The 17,938-nt window shown below is 36.9% G+C and overlaps 1 protein-coding gene and 1 pseudogene across 1 annotated transcript in view; both read right to left on the reverse strand.

Moving 5' to 3' along the window:
* The window catches only part of LOC137235148 (glutamate receptor ionotropic, kainate 1-like), a 2,828,327-nt gene that overhangs the window by 1,198,792 nt on the left and 1,611,597 nt on the right, over nucleotides 1–17,938 (reverse strand). The window lies entirely within an intron of this gene.
* Nucleotides 9,341–13,464, reverse strand: LOC137234531 (NADH-ubiquinone oxidoreductase chain 2-like; annotated as a pseudogene).

A 17,938-nucleotide genomic window follows, 5' to 3' on the forward strand; every position in this document is an offset into this window, starting at 1 on the left:
CAATCCGAGCCGGGCAGCCATTTCTAGCACTAGCCTTCCTCTGGAGTTAGTCTGGGGCATTCCCCACTCAACAGCCCTAGCATTGAAATCTCCAGCGACGACCACGTTACCGGTTTCCTCACGCAAATCGTCTTCGAGTAGTTCTAGCTTATCTTTAAACCCTTGAATTGGATCGTTTGGGGACAGGTAGCAGCTCACTAGTGTGGTGTGCGCCACTGTTACGCGTACGTAGCCGTTTCCGACAACACGGCTTCGTACGTGGGCGCCAGCGTCTAGGATCCAGATCGCAGCAGCACCTGTTGAGTCTACGTGCCAGTCACTCCTGACTCTATAAGGTTCGCTGATGATGGCATAGCTGGCTCTGCTTTCAAGAACCAATTGGTCCAGCAGACTATCGGCTAACCTGCTTCGGTTCAGGTTGCCTTGGATGAACCTGGTCACTTGCGCGCCTGTTTGGCCTTTGCGGCAGCGAGTGCCTCCCTGAAGGTGCTGCATGCTCCAGACCCGGGGAGGTGGTCGACCTTCTCTGACTGGCATAAAAAGCACTTTGGAGTTCCCGTGCAGGCCGAGGCCTGGTGGCCACTCTGTCCGCACTTCCAGCAAGCACTGCTTCTATCAGGGCCTTCGCAGTCTGCTTTTTGGTGTCCGTAGCCTAGACACCTGAAGCATCGCTGCACGTCTACCCTCTGTCTAAGCCTGCATTGCAGCCAGCCGATACAGATCTTGCCCTTGGCTAGTAAAAGGACGCCAACAGCTTCGTCCACTTCAATGGCTGCCATCTTCTGTTCACGCTGGTTTGCCGAGAAAATAGACACACGGACCTGCCCCGTCATTTCCCCGCCAGCAGCTTTCCTAACAGCCTGGGCAATTTCTTCGGCGGTTGCCAGACAGTCCATGCCCAGCACCTCTATCCGCATTCGCCGTGTAAGCTGCTTGGTTTCGCCCGCCTCTCCAACAGCGCTTCCTATCGCTTGGATGAACGCTGATTTATCGCCGCAACGTGCAGTTTCGATAAGTACACTCCCGGATTTGGTTTTTCGGACGGAGCGTATGACGGTTCTTGTATCTTCAGGCCGAAGCTCGCCCCGGATGGCTCCTACGACTTCGGCGTAGTTCTTTCCCTGGGCTGGTCTAACTACGAAAGTTGCGGCCCGTCTGTTTCTGGGCTTGCCTTTTCTTTTTGCCTTCTTGGCTTGCCCAGGTGGTGTCCTTTGTCCTTTCTCAGGGCGTGGTTTGGCTTTCCGGTTCCTTACGGTCGTCCAGGCCTCGCCCGAGATTGTCTTCGCAGAACCCTCATCGCACTTTTTCTTGGCCTCCGAGGCCCCCGGTTGCGAGCCAGAGTTCGTTCGTGCTCTTTTGTTCCCACGAGTCGCTTTCGGTTCTGTGTACTCTGCGCTTTTACCCTCTAATAAAGAGCGCATACGACTCAGTGTCTCTTCAAGTTGTGCCATGCCGTTCTTTATGTCCATCGACACATTTTTCTGTTTGGCCGCAGCAGTCTGCATGCTGCGCAGCACAACTCTTGCATACTCGAGGAGGTCAACTTGACTTGTCCTCCCCGGTGTTGCACCGCATACGGAGGTTTCCCGCCCGTCATTGCCGTCACCTTGCTGTCCAGGGGTAGATGGGGTGGCATCTACTTTCCTACTAGCTTTTGTCCCCCCTTGCGTTCGTCGTGGGGTGTCCCTGGCCATTGCTGACCCGCCAACTTTTTTCTCTGCTGGTGCTATTGTCGCATTGCTAGCGGCTTTTAACACCGGCGATCGGAGCACCTTGCTGCTCCTTTGAAAAGCGGTTACAACGCTATCATTAGCCTCGTTACTTTTACGCGTGTCAATTGTTTGGATCATTTCTTTTCGGTTGGGTCTCCGCTCCAAGCCGCTATCTCCGCCCGATGTGCAGTCGCCGTTTTAGATTCCCGTGGTTATCTTTGCATGTGCAGGGAGGCCACGCGAGGGTTGACACAGGTCCTTATGAGAGTCTGTGTTCAGAGCCAGAATCCGGCGTAAGTCAGGAGTCATCTCAACTGATCCTGCACCACCAACTTAATGGTGACGTGGCTTCGAACGTACTTGGAGACCTGCCAAGGTTTTAACGAGACGGAGACGAAGACGATATTAGCCCACCAGCCGTTTCGACGAGGTGTCACCCTCGGCTACTAAGATGGTAGAATACCGTCCACGCCAGCCCATAGCAATCTTTTCCTTAACATTTTCCAGTTGTCGCCGTCAGGATCTTACTGGGCTCAATCCTGAGGATGCTTATTGAAGTTTTAGGGCGGCACCCACTCGCCCTGCCACCAAGATTCATTGGGCATGTGTGGCCTTTTGCGCCACGCCCTCCTCTATGGTCGCTCTTGGTCGGGGACTGCTTATTGGTTATTCGCAGCTGACCTACTAGAGGCCGTTCACGATCCGCCACCTTGTGACCCCGGTGGAGCCCTGAGCTCAGCCTCCACCTGATTGAATAAGATTATTATTCATATCTTTTGTATTAATAATTTCTTCTTTTGTGATTTATTATAGAAAAGAATATATAATAAGTGAATTAAATATTAATCGTTTCATTATATTAGTTTTTTTTGTTTGTCATGTCAATAATATTATTAATTATTTCTCCTAATTTAATTAGAATTTTATTAGGTTGGGATGGGTTGGGATTAGTTTCTTATTGTTTAGTAATTTATTTTCAAAATTTGAAATCTTACAATGCTGGAATATTAACGGTATTATCAAATCGTGTTGGTGATGTTGCTTTTTTTATTGGCTATTTCTTGAATGTTAAATTATGGAAGTTGAAGATTTATTTTTTATTTAGAATTTATAAAAAAGGATTTTGAGATGAATGTTGTAATATTATTAATTATGTTAGCAGCTATAACTAAAAGAGCTCAGATTCCTTTTTCTTCTTGGTTGCCGGCAGCAATAGCTGCACCTACTCCAGTTTCTGCTTTAGTTCATTCTTCAACTCTTGTAACTGCTGGAGTATATTTATTAATTCGGTTTAATATTTTATTATTAGATTCTTTGTTAAGTTGTATTTTATTATTATTATCTGGGTTAACTATATTTATAGCTGGATTAGGTGCTAATTTTGAATTTGATTTAAAAAAAATTATTGCATTGTCTACTTTAAGTCAGTTGGGCTTAATAATATGTATTTTATCAATAGGTTTTATAAAATTAGCTTTTTTTCATATATTAACTCATGCTTTGTTTAAAGCATTATTATTTATATGTGCAGGAGCTATTATTCATAATATAAATAATTCTCAAGATATTCGTTTAATAGGGGGGCTAAGAAGTTTTATACCTTTTACTTCAACTTGTTTTAATGTTGCAAATTTAGCTTTATGTGGAATACCTTTTTTAGCCGGGTTTTATTCTAAGGATATAATTTTAGAAATAGTTTCTATAAATTATATTAATTTTTTTAGATATTTTTTATATTTTTTTTCAACTGGTTTAACTGTATGTTATTCATTTCGTTTAATTTATTATTCAATAATTGGTGAATTAAATTGTGGATCTTTAAATATATTAAATGATGAGGGATGAATTATGCTTCGAGGTATAATAGGATTGGTAATTATAAGAATTTTAGGAGGTAGAATATTGAGATGATTGTTGTTTATTACTCCTTATATAATTTGTTTACCTTTTTATATAAAATATGTAACATTATTTATTTGTATTTTAGGGGGGGTATTGGGATATATAATTTCTAATTTATCTTTATTTTATTTTAATAAATCTTTAAATAATTATTTAATGGTTAATTATTTTGGGTCAATATGGTTTATACCTTATATTTCTACTTATGGATTAATTAATTATCCTTTAATATTAGGAAATATAATTTATAAATCTTTTGATCAAGGTTGATCTGAATTTTTAGGTAGTCAAAATTTATATAATAATTTAATTGAATATTCTCAATACTTTTTGTTTTTCATAATAATAATTTAAAAATTTATTTAATATTATTTATTTTATGAATCATTATATTAATAATTGTATTATTATTATTGTTTTATTCAAATAGCTTAAATTTAGAGCATAACATTGAAGTTGTTAGGGTAATTAAAAAATTTTTGAATATAAAAATTAATATATGAATATATATATATATATATATATATGTGTGTGTGTGTGTGTGTGTGTATGTATATATGTATGTAATGAATTAATTATAGTAATAGTAATAAAATTTATAAAAATTTTTTTTTTAATTTTACAATGAAAATGTAATGTTTTTATTAAACTATATAAATTATAGAAGTATAAATGGAATTAAACCATTAAAAGATAAAAGTTAGCAGCTTTTTCTTGATCATCTTACTTCTTTAATTGGAGTTTATTTACTAATTTTTATCATTAACAATGATAGGCCTCTTTTTGGCTTCAATTAATATTATGAATAAGGGTATAAATATTTACCTAAGATTAGGTCGAAACTAAATGCACTAAAATTGCTTCATTATTCAAGGTAGATTGAAGAACCAATACTTTTTGAATGCAAATCAAATGTTATTTTTAACTACAACCCTTATTTAATTATTTTGATCAGTTTAGTATTCCTTGATTTCATTCATGATAAAGTCCAATAATTAAAATAAAAATGAATGTAATTGAAGTAGTAGTTCATATAAAAATATTAGATAATTTAATAATTATGATTATAGGTAGAATTAATACGATTTCTACATCGAAGGTTAAAAAAATAATTGTAATTAAAAAGAATTGTAAAGAGAAGGGTAATCGTGATGATGATTTAGGGTCAAATCCACATTCGAATGGTGAGCATTTTTCTCGATCTCTTAAAGTTTTTTTAGATAAAATAGATGCAATAATTATGATAATTGTTGTAATAATTATAATTAATATTATTATTGTTAAGATTAAATAAATTATCTATACTACTGTTATTAGTAGTCTTTATGATTGGAAGTCAAATATACAATTATATTATATAGATTTATTAATTAATTGGCTATATTTTATAGATATTAGTAAATTATTAATTTCCTCATCAATAAATTGAGATATATAATAGTAATCATACAATATCTACAAAATGTCAATATCAAGCAGCTGCTTCAAATCCGAAATGATGGGTTTTTGAAAAATGATAATTTAAGTGGCGCATTAAACAAATTAATAAAAAAGTTGTTCCGATTAATACATGAATTCCATGGAATCCTGTAGCTATAAAAAATGTAGACCCATAAATAGAGTCTGCAATTGTAAATGGGGCTTCAATATATTCATAAGCTTGAAGAATTCTAAAATAAATTCCTAATAAAATTGTAAAAAATAATCCTTGTGTTGTTTGTGAATAATTATTTTCCATTAATCTATGGTGAGCTCATGTAATTGTTACTCCTGATGTTAATAAAATAATAGTATTTAATAAAGGAATTTGGAAGGGGTTAAAAGATTTAATTCCTATAGGTGGTCATAAAATACCTAATTCAATTGATGGGGCTAATCTACTATGAAAAAAAGCTCAAAAAAATGATAAAAAAAATAAAATTTCTGATAAAATAAATAAAATTATTCCTCATCGTAATCCTAGTGTTACAGGTAATGTGTGTAGTCCTTGGAATGTTCCTTCTCGTGAAATATCTCGTCATCATTGATAAATAGTTAAAATTGTAATAATATTACCTAATAAAAATAGTGAAATATCATATTGATGGAATCATTTTACTAATCCTGATATTGAAATTATTGCTCCAATAGCTCCTGTTAAAGGTCAAGGGCTAAAATCTACTAAGTGAAAAGGATGATTTGCATGTGTTTTCATTTTATAAAATAAATTAATTGATTTCTCTAGAATATAAAGTTCTTAATACTGCAAATACATAAGATTGAATAATTGCAACTGCTGATTCAAGAATTAATAGTGCAATTTGACTAATCAATAATAATAATATAATTATGTTATTAATAGAAGATCCTGTATTTCCTAATAAAGTTAATAGTAAATGACCAGCAATTATATTAGCAGTTGATCGTACTGCTAAAGTTCCTGGTCGAATAATATTACTAATAGTTTCAATGCAAACTATAAATGGTATTAGAATTTTAGGTGTTCCTTGAGGGACTAGATGAGTGAACATATGTTGAGTATTATTGATTCAGCCATAGATTATAAAACAGATTCATAAAGGTAATGCTATTGTTAATGTAAAAATTAGGTGTCTAGTTCTTGTAAAAATATATGGGAATAACCCTATAAAATTATTTAATAAAATTATTGAAAATAATGAAATAAAGATAAAAGTAGATCCTGAGTAACTTTTTGGTCCTAATAAAGTTTTGAATTCTTTATGTAAAGATATTAAGATTAAATTTCATATAATATTTCATCGAGAAGGAATTAATCAATAAGTTGATGGAATAATTAATAATCCAATAAATGAACTTATTCAATTTAATGATAAGTTAAAAATTCTTGATGAAGGATCAAATACAGAAAATAAATTAGTTATCATTTTCAGTTGAATGAATTAATTATTTTATTTTTAAAATAATTAGATTTAGATGTTTGATTAATTAATGAATAATAATTAATAATTCTAAATATAATAAATGTTATTGAAAATATAAAAAATAATATTAATCATCTAATAGGGGCTATTTGTGGAATTAAAAAATATTAATTAAATAATTAATAATTTTAGTTTGACATACTAATGTTATAAATTTAACTAATTTTTTTTTATTATGAAATAATTTTGTTATAAAATTCATTAGAAGTAATTGCTAATTTACTATTAAATGGTTTAAGAGACCAATACTTGCTTTCAGTCATCTAATGATTAATTATTATTAATTCATTTAATAAAATTTTTTATAGGAATTCTTTCAATTACAATAGGCATAAAGCTATGATTAGTTCCACAAATTTCAGAACATTGTCCAAAAAATAACCCAGGTCGGTTAATTATAAAATTAGTTTGGTTTAATCGCCCTGGTGTTCTATCAATTTTTACACCAAGAGCAGGAATAGTTCATGAATGAATAACATCTGCTGCTGAAACTAAAATTCGAATTTGTGAATTTATAGGTAAAACTACTCGATTATCTACATCTAATAATCGAAAATTATTATTAATCATTTCGTTTGTTGGGATTATATAAGAATCAAATTCAATATTTAAAAAATCTGAATATTCATATTTTCAATATCATTGATGACCAATAGTTTTTAATGTTATTGATGGTTCATTAATTTCATCTAATAAATATAATAATCGAAGTGATGGGAAAGCAATAAATAATAATATAATTGTTGGGAGAATCGTTCAAATTATTTCAATAGTTTGCCCATGTAATAAATTTCGATTTGTATATTTATTAAAGAATAATATAAATATTAAATAACTGACTAATATTGTAATTATAATTAAAATTATTAATGTATGATCATGAAAAAAAGTCAATTGTTCTATTAAAGGTGATGCACTATCTTGAAGTCTAAAAGTGGCTCATGTTGTCATTTAATTTCTAATAAAAGTAAAATCTTTATATATGAAGCTTAAATCCATTGCACTAATCTGCCATATTAGAAATTAGTTAATAAAGGTAATTCAGAGTATCTATGTTCTGATGGGGGAGTATTTTGAGATCATTCAATTGAAGATCTAAATTGTATAGGATATAAAACTATTCGGTTAGAAATTATACTTTCTCAAATAATAAATAAAAATAATAAGATTCTTATTAATGAAATAGATGAACCAATTGTGGAAGTAATATTTCATGTAGTATAAGCATCTGGATAATCTGAATATCGTCGTGGTATTCCTGCTAAACCTAAGAAATGTTGAGGGAAGAATGTTAAATTTACACCTAAAAATATAATTAAAAATTGAGTTTTTAATCAAATAGGATTTAAAGTTAATCCTGTAAATAAAGGGTATCAATGGATGAGTCCAGCTATAATAGCAAAAACTGCTCCTATAGATAAAACATAATGGAAATGTGCAACTACGTAATAAGTGTCATGTAGAATAATGTCAATTGATGAATTAGCTAGTACTACTCCTGTTAATCCTCCTACGGTAAATAAGAATACAAATCCTAAAGATCAAAGTATTGTTGGAGAATATGTTAATTGAGTTCCATGTAATGTTGCTAATCAGCTAAAAATTTTGATACCTGTAGGGACAGCAATAATTATAGTTGCTGAAGTGAAATAAGCTCGTGTGTCTACATCTATTCCTACTGTAAATATGTGATGAGCTGATACAATAAATCCTAATAATCCAATTGCTATTATAGCATAAATTATTCTTAAAGAACCAAAAGTTCCTTTTTTTCTTGATTCTTGTCTAATAATATGAGAAATTATTCCAAATCCAGGTAAAATTAAAATATAAACTTCTGGATGACCAAAAAATCAAAATAAATGTTGATATAAAATAGGATCTCCACCACCTGCTGGGTCAAAAAATTATGTATTTAAATTTCGGTCTGTTAATAATATAGTAATAGCTCCTGCTAGAACTGGTAAGGATAATAAAAGTAAAAGAGCAGTTAATATTACTGCTCATACAAATAAAGGTATTCGATCAAATGTAATACCTGTTGATCGTATATTAATAACAGTAGTAATAAAATTTACTGCTCCTAAAATAGAAGAGATTCCGGCTAAATGTAAAGAAAAAATAGCTAAGTCAACAGATGCCCCTCTATGTGCAATAGTAGATGAAAGAGGAGGGTAAATTGTTCAACCTGTTCCAGCCCCAGTTTCTACCATATTGCTGATGAGTAATAATGTAAGGGATGGGGGCAATAATCAAAAACTTATATTGTTTATTCGAGGGAATGCTATGTCAGGAGCTCCTAGTATAAGGGGTACTAGTCAATTTCCAAATCCTCCAATTATAATTGGTATAACTATAAAGAAAATTATTACAAAAGCATGAGATGTAACAATTATATTATAAATTTGGTCATTTCCAATTAAGTTACCTGGATGACCTAATTCAGCTCGAATAATAATTCTTAATGAAGTTCCAATTATTCCTGCTCAAGCTCCAAAAATAAAGTATAATGTTCCGATATCTTTATGATTTGTTGAAAATAACCATTGTCGCGACTAAGTGCGATTTATTTATGGTATATTCAATGGTGTAATTAAATGGCTGAATTTTAGGCGGTAGATTGTAAATCTATTTATAAGAATATTTCTTTTTAATTAAAGTTAGTTTTATAGTCAATAATGACATTAGATTGCAAATCTAAAGGAGTAATTAGATTACTAAGGCTTAAAAGGTTCTACTAATATTTATAGCTTTGAAGGCTATTAGTTTTTTTAACTTAAAACCTTCAAATATTAGTAGAATAGTGGATGGACAATAGAAATTGTAATTAAACTAAATGTTGAAATAAAAGAAATTATTAATATTCATTTAATAAAAAAATTATTTGATTTTATTGAAAATATTCAATTATTCTCATAATAGTTTAATGTGAATGTAGAAAAACACAATCGTAAATAAAAAAATAATGTAATTAATGATATTGTTACTATAATTGTTGTCAATAAGTATTGATTATTTATAATTAAATGTTGAATTACTAATCATTTTGGTAAGAATCCAATAAATGGTGGTAATCCTCCTAAAGATAGTAAATTTAATAATAAAATAAATTTTAAAATTTTTAAATTGAAAAATGAATTGAATAATTGATTAATATAATAAATTTCAAAATTTTTGAATAAGAAAATTATACTAAATGATAAAAATGAATAAAATCAAAAATATGTCATTCATAATATTTCATTAATTTGTATTGCTGCTAATATTCATCCTAAATGAGTAATAGATGAAAAAGCTATTAATTTTCGTAATGAAGTTTGATTTAATCCTCCTAAAGAACCAATAATAATTGATGTAATAATAACAATATTTATAAAATTAATATTAATTAAATAAGAAATTAATATTATAGGGGCAATTTTTTGTCATGTTATTAAAATTAAATTATTATTTCATGATAACCCTTCTATGACTGTTGGAAATCAAAAATGGAAAGGAGCAGTACCTCTTTTTAATAATAAAGAAGAAATTAAAATTCATTTACTAAATAAATAATCATTTTGTATTAATAAAGTATTTATGTATATTATGATAATACAAAATAATAGAATTGCTGATGCAATTGTTTGGATTAAAAAATATTTTAGAGAAGCTTCTGTAGATATTAGATTATTATTGTTATTATCTTCTATTAGGGGGATAAAAGATAATAAATTAATCTCTAAACCTATTCAAGTTCTTAATCAAGAATTTGACGAAAGCCAAAGCACATAAAGAGATCCAAATATCCTGCAACAACAAGACAACGTACCCAGGAAATCATGATGAGCGCTGCCGGGAATAATACCGTTAGACGATCCGCGAGGACTCCTATAAAAAGGGAGCACAACACCGAAAATAAATCAAAAGTTTCTAAACATGGACAAAAGCGACAACGCAAGTTATACCACCGAGAGTGCTAAGGACGGTTCACTCCGTATCAGAATCCGGCGGGACCTAAGCCAGCAAAACCACCATACGACGGGCCCAGTGCCACTAGAAGAGGAGGAAGTTGCCTACGACGGCGAGACCGACAGTCAGGGCACGGAAACGTTCGGGTATCTCAGGGGCGACGAGGGCGGCCCGATACTTAGCCCGAGGTACGAGACGGTGTCGGAGTGCGAGTCGGCAGGGTCACTCATCGACATGGGTAACGAGATCCAGAGCCCGACATACAGTACTGAGTACGGATATGAACCCGAGGAGCGTGCCGTGGTCCGGGACTCTACCCCAATTCCCATTTCCTCAGACAGCGAGGAAGAAGGCGACGAACCACCACCGAAGCAACAGGGCGAGCTTTCCATACGCCAAACCGACGAAGAGGTACAAGGCCGGGGGTTTGTCGAATACCAGCGGCACATCACCCTCCGCATGCGGATGTACGACGCCAACGCAAGCACGGAACCCCCGACCAAGTGGAGGATCTTGGAGGCGGTAATGGGACCACCAACGAACGCCAACAACGACGACGAAGTATTTAGCCGTTTGACCAACGAGGTCAACGGCAGCCTCAACGACGACGACGAAATATTTAGCCGTTTGACCAACGAGGTCAACGGCAGCCTCAACGACGACAACGAAATATTTAGCCGTTTGACCAACGAGGTCAACGGCAGCCTCAACGACAGCGACGTACTAAGTCTCAACGCGAGTGATGGCAACATAGGCGAAGGTGAGGATGTGCTCACAGAAATCGAGAGGTGGCTCGAAAAGACAACAGCGGAGGCGACCGAGACATGGGCCAACCGAACCGGAGTCGAACCCCTCCCCGAGGAATTAGCGAGAGACATCAGGGAGCACGTACAGGTAGTACGGACGAAGCGGCGGAAGAGGACGTTCCATCGGAACATAGACGGTCACACGTACCGAGTGAGAATCACTAGGACCGGCCTGGTAACGGTAACCCTGCTTACGCAGGTGAGGGGAGAGTGTGAGGACCCAAATCCACCGGCTTTGGAGCCCACACATTCGAACCTACAAATATTTATCAAAACTCATTTAAACGTGTATAAATCCTACTTGAATTACAATGAATTTATACATATAGCATGTAAAATGTACAAAACTGAATTATATGAATTAAATTTACACATACAAAATAATCATTTTTGAATTACCCTAATATACATGTAAACATTCATGACAACATCTAATTTCTTCGTTTAAATAATTGTCTCTGCCCGCATACGGTAAATATTTTGGTTGAACATTATAATTTCCACAGATAACCCATAACCGGCTGGAATTTTAAATAATGCTGGGAATACAGCAATGCAATAAGCAACACACATAAGCTCCAATTGGAAGAACACCAAAAACATACAAACATACGTATACCAAGCCATTGCGACCAAGCACAGCAGGCATTAAAGCGAACCGTCGGGGCGGACATCGCATAGTGCATAACGGTAAAAGGAGGACGGCACACATAAGCGAGCTAAAAGCATACCATCAAGCGACAGTCGAAGAAGAAGCAAGTCCAGAAACAGAAAGAAGAGTACGTTCACCCCGCGAACGTGTTAAGTCAAAAGCGCCCCGCCAAGCCCCGAATGGGGGCTTCACCGAAGTTCCCATCGGGGAACAAACGAGACGACCGACGACGATAGCAACAACACAACGCGCACCATCATCAGCATCGTGTAGTAGAAACTCGAACCAACATTCCACCGAGATATCCACCGAGGAATACAAAGAACAACTGGCCGTAGTAAGAGCAACGCCACGCGCGTCAACATCGCAAATAGTCCAGGTCACGGAAGAAGATCAGACGGATTACAGCACGGTAGCGACGTGTGGATCACTAGCACTCGCCAATTCAGGTGCAAATGGTTTCGGAATCGAACACGCAGACATAATCAACAACCAACAGGTTGTAGATGAAGACCGGAGTGGGTGGCACACAGGACGAGCGCAAGCCCCAACCCTAGACAACGGGATCCTGACGACGATGAACTACGTCAACCACATAGCCAGCCAATGCTATAACCTGGTGACGGAATTCTGCATAACATTTCATTTTAGAACAAGACCCAGATCGCGAGAGATTACCCTATAAATAACGCAAGTATTGACCGCTACGAGAAATTGAATTTTACAATGGTGACAGTAAGTCACATTACGGCAGGTGAGGAGAGAGCGTGAGGACCCAAATTCATCGGCCTTGGGGCCACACACGCAAAACCACATTTTTCAAATTTTACAATATTCAAATTTACCGACATAATTTTTTTTGAAATACCCTAATGTACATATACGTATAACTTTGAATTTACATTCGTATATTGGTACATCATCATTCCGCAGCAGTAGGACCGGCCTGGTAACGGTAACCCTGCTTACGGCAGGTGAGGGGAGAGTGTGAGGACCCAAATCCACCGGCTTTGGAGCCCACACATTCGAACCTACAAATATTTATCAAAACTCATTAAATCGTGTATAAATCCTACTTGAATTACAATGAATTTATACATATAGCATGTAGACTCATGACGGGTATTCTGACTCGACACTGCCTTCTGGCGTCACATGCCTTTAAATTGGGCTTGGTCAGTTATAGTAGATATAGGAAGTGCGGGTTGGAGCAGGAAAAGATCGAGCACCTTCTGTGCTCGTGCCCTGCACTTGCCAGGCTAAGACTCCTGCTATTAGGAGTGATAAAGCTGTCAGATCTAGAAGCAGCAAGTGGCTTAAGTCCTAGGAAGCTTCTAGTGTTTTCCAAGAGGGCGGAGTTATTTTTGATAGGGTTTTTCAGTTTGGTCGTTAAAACTAACTTCTGGTAACACTATGGACTCAACCAGTCTATGTGAGGTCCTCATGGACCGGCCAGTTCAACCTACCTACCTTATTATGCATTCCTTGCTGCCAGTCATTTCTCACCATTCGCTCGAACTCTTTGTAATTAAAATAATTAAAATCTCATTGTGTATCCTCCTGCTTTATCTCCAATTATTTAGCTTCTTCATTGGTTAATTTTCGCCAATTGTAGTATGTAGACTTCTCTATTCTTGATGAGTAGGTCGAAATGCTTCGAAAATAATACTGTGACGAATATTAGTATCACTAAGCGATACTACCATCACTAAGCCGATACTAAGCAGCCACTCGTATGTACGTAAACAAATCAAGCATCATCTACACACATACATACAAGGCAAGGGAGAGATACTCATAAACACATGTAATCATCAGCTGAAGTAGTCCTCAAATATACACACCCATATGCCTATGCTAGAGGCTAAAAGTTACAAATACAACCGCATATGTCTATGCGAGAGGCTGTAAACTACAAATACCCACGCATATAGCTGGTAACCAAGTAGGAGATTCTGGAAGAAGAAACGTCTAGACATTTGGAGAAATATGCGGACAAGGCAACAGAGAGTATAAAAGCAGCAAAAGCTAGTCAGTAAACAGTTTTGATTTAAGCACGCTATTTGTTGTGAAGTATAAGTGTTATTGTGAAGTATTCTCAAAGTAGTCTAATAAAGACCATTTTGCATTATTGAATATTGAAGTTATTTGTTCAAAAGTTTAGCAATTCGAAAGTTAGCAGAAAGTTTGGAATAATCTGAATTTCCCAAAATTCGTTACAATTGGTGTCAGAAGAGAAATGGTTGAATAAATTCCGAAGATTTTGAATACAACTCGGACAAGGCAAAGTTGAGTGAATTAAAGACCCAGCAACTGAAAAAGGAGTTGGAGAGCCGTGGATTGAATACAACCGGCAATAAACTCGAACGCACCCGTGGAATACACCGAAAGGGTAAAAATCCAGAGCTTTATTAATGGAATACGGGATATCGAAACGAAGCGAGCGACATACGCAAACCTAAAACCTACATTCACAGAAATGGTATCACCTGCTCTGATTCAGGAAACAGCATCGCTTGTATGTAAGCCAGTTTTGAAAGCACGCCGTGTGGAGGTAGAAAGGCCAGACTGGGTGAACACAATATTGGAGGCACTGAAAGGATCGCAAAAGCGGAGTGAAAGAGTTATCAAGTGCTTCAAATGCGGGAAGCCAGGTCACATTGCACGTCATTTCGATCTTGATTCTAGCGGATTCAATAGCATGGGTGGTCTTAGGAACAAAGCTGGAGGAGATGAGCAAGAGCGAGTCCGATGCAAAGATCGAGAACTTGCCCCAGCTATTGAATGTCCTATGATATCTATCTCGCAAATCGGAGGAAAATTGTCTTATCGTCGGGGGAAATTTGGATGGCAAGGAGCGTGTACTAACTGTAGATACGGGGCATCTCATTCCTTAATCCGATCTGACTTGGTCAAAAGGAGGGTAAAACCGTTACCTGGAGATGACTGCGTACGGTCACTGGCGAGTATAACCAAGTCCAAGGAGAAGTGGTATGTGAAGTTGTGAGGACCCAAATCCACCGGCTTTGGAGCCCACACATTCGAACCTACAAATATTTATCAAAACTCATTAAAACGTGTATAAATCCTACTTGAATTACAATGAATTTATACATATAGCATGTAAAATGTACAAAACTGAAATATATGAATTAAATTTACACATACAAAATAATCATTTTTGAATTACCCTAATATACATATAAACATTCATGACAACATCTAATTTCTTCGTTTAAATAATTGTCTCTGCCCGCATACGGTAAATATTTTGGTTGAACATTATAATTTCCACAGATAACCCATAACCGGCTGGAAAATTAAATAATGCTGGGAATACAGCAATGCAATAAGCAACACACATAAGCTCCCATCGCAAGAACACGAAAAACATACAAACATACGTATACCAAGCCATTGCGACCAAGCACAGCAGGCATTAAAGCGAACCGTCGGGGCGGACATCGCACAAAGAGAAACGAAAAAATTCAATGTACTAGGAAGCGGTCACGTTAGCATACCAACAACACAGCGTGGGTACTAGACACAAGTTACCTACGAAGGGCAACCAACTCGTCGACAACAACAAGACCCAATAAGCAAGCAGCGGAAGGAAAACAAAAATAACTATGCTAGCTAACTGGAGATGCGTACCAACGAACTCACATGTTAGGGGGGGAAGTACAAGAGGCATTTTTACATACGTAATTTGGAGATAAATACTTATAATGCGATATATGGGTAGAATAATACAGTTAAATGTAAGATACCTTAAGTAAATACATATAATAAGTAAAATTTATTGTTGCAGGATAACTGTCCACCTGCGCGTGGACAAGTATAAAAGGGCGACAAATTTCGAGAATTGAGACAGTAGCCAGCTAGGTATAGTAGCCTGCTAACGCCTTGTTTAGCGGTGAATGGGACTCCTGTGATTTTTCCATCTCACGAGTTCTTTATTTTAGCAACTTTGGGGGTTTTTCCAACCCCATCGTTAGAGGGATTGTGGTCATTTTTCCACCTCCGCAACCTTCAGCAAGGGCAGGGTATTCTTAAGCTATATACTCGGTGGGGGTTTTACCAACTCCACCGACTGGGAGGAAGTGGTGGTTCTCCACCTCCACTTTCTTTACGAAGTAGTCTGAGATTTTTGGTTTAAGCGTAGTCCCGGTGGGGGTTTTCCCAACCCCATCGGCGTAGAACCGACGGTGGTTCCCCACCTCCGTCGACATAGCTTTAAGGGTAGTTTGAATATTTTGGAATAAAGAGTTTATAACGTTTCTTTTTTTAACAACAAAACGGGATCTTTCTCTTTAAAAGGAGACGATAGGGATTCTTCTCTAATTCCACAGGGATCCTGGACGGACTGAGCATACCCCGGCGCAAGGAAAAGTCCGCCCTGCTCGGGCGCCATTTGTGACGGACTTTGCCAAAGCACATAAAGAGATCCAAATATCCTGCAACAACAAGACAACGTACCCAGGAAATCATGATGAGCGCTGCCGGGAATAATACCGTTATACGATCCGCGAGGACTCCTATAAAAAGGGAGCACAACACCGAAAATAAATCAAAAGTTTCTAAACATGGACAAAAGCGACAACGCAAGTTATACCACCGAGAGTGCTAAGGACGGTTCACTCCGTATCAGAATCCGGCGGGACCTAAGCCAGCAAAACCACCATACGACGGGCCCAGTGCCACTAGAAGAGGAGGAAGTTGCCTACGACGGCGAGACCGACAGTCAGGGCACGGAAACGTTCGGGTATCTCAGGGGCGACGAGGGCGGCCCGATACTTAGCCCGGGGTACGAGACGGTGTCGGAGTGCGAGTCGGCAGGGTCATTCATCGACATGGGTAACGAGATCCAGAGACCGACATACAGTACTGAGTACGGATATGAACCCGAGGAGCGTGCCGTGGTCCGGGACTCTACCCCAATTCCCATTTCCTCAGACAGCGAGGAAGAAGGCGACGAACCACCACCGAAGCAACAGGGCGAGCTTTCCATACGCCAAACCGACGAAGAGGTACAAGGCCGGGGGTTTGTCGAATACCAGCGGCACATCACCCTCCGCATGCGGATATACGACGCCAACGCAAGCACGGAACCCCCGACCAAGTGGAGGATCTTGGAGGCGGTAATGGGACCACCAACGAACGCCAACAACGACGACGAAGTATTTAGCCGTTTGACAACGAGGTCAACGGCAGCCTCAACGACGACGACGAAGTATTTAGCCGTTTGACCACCACAAAAAACCAAATCTAAATTACTATTAGTGTTCGAATGCAACATTAAAATGGTACCGAATCCCGGAAACGTCGAATGCAAGTGATATGCGTAACTATACAAATATTTGCTTTACTTTAATACAAGTAACATAATATTTCGAGGTTATTATCTTTCCCAACACTTCGCCAAATCGCCACCACGTGGAAGGCTCAATCTTTAATAAATATATACTATAACCTGTTTTCATATGAGTAGAATGGAAGTTGTAAGCACAGCCATTGAAGATTAACGACGGATGCAGGCGCATCTCCAGCGTATGATGGACTTGTTCGAAGCAAAACCATCCGACGGAAAGACGAGAGGTTATGTTCAAAGTTTGCTTTCCGAAACTGATAACATTTACCAAAGCTTCAAGTCTGGGCACGATAAAATCTTAGAAACCAAACGTAATAACTCAATTCAAGAAAAGGACATTCTCTACTTGTCTGAAGATGTGTTCTACTCATGCTACAATCTGTATATTTCATTCAAATCAAGGTTAATTGACCGCCAGCTTGAAATTAGCAATCCAGTTTCGACAGCTATTCATGCAAGCACTTTCGCCACTGTGAATTCTAGGAACGACACTGTAACATCCGGTGATCGGTTGCCAAAAATCGAGCTTCCTAACTTTTCTGGAGATTATCTGGAATGGATTCCATTCCGTGATATGTTTCTGTCACTAGTTCACAACAACA

This window comes from Eurosta solidaginis, chromosome X (genome assembly GCF_040869045.1).
Source record: "Eurosta solidaginis isolate ZX-2024a chromosome X, ASM4086904v1, whole genome shotgun sequence".
Lineage (NCBI taxonomy): Eukaryota > Metazoa > Arthropoda > Insecta > Diptera > Tephritidae > Eurosta > Eurosta solidaginis.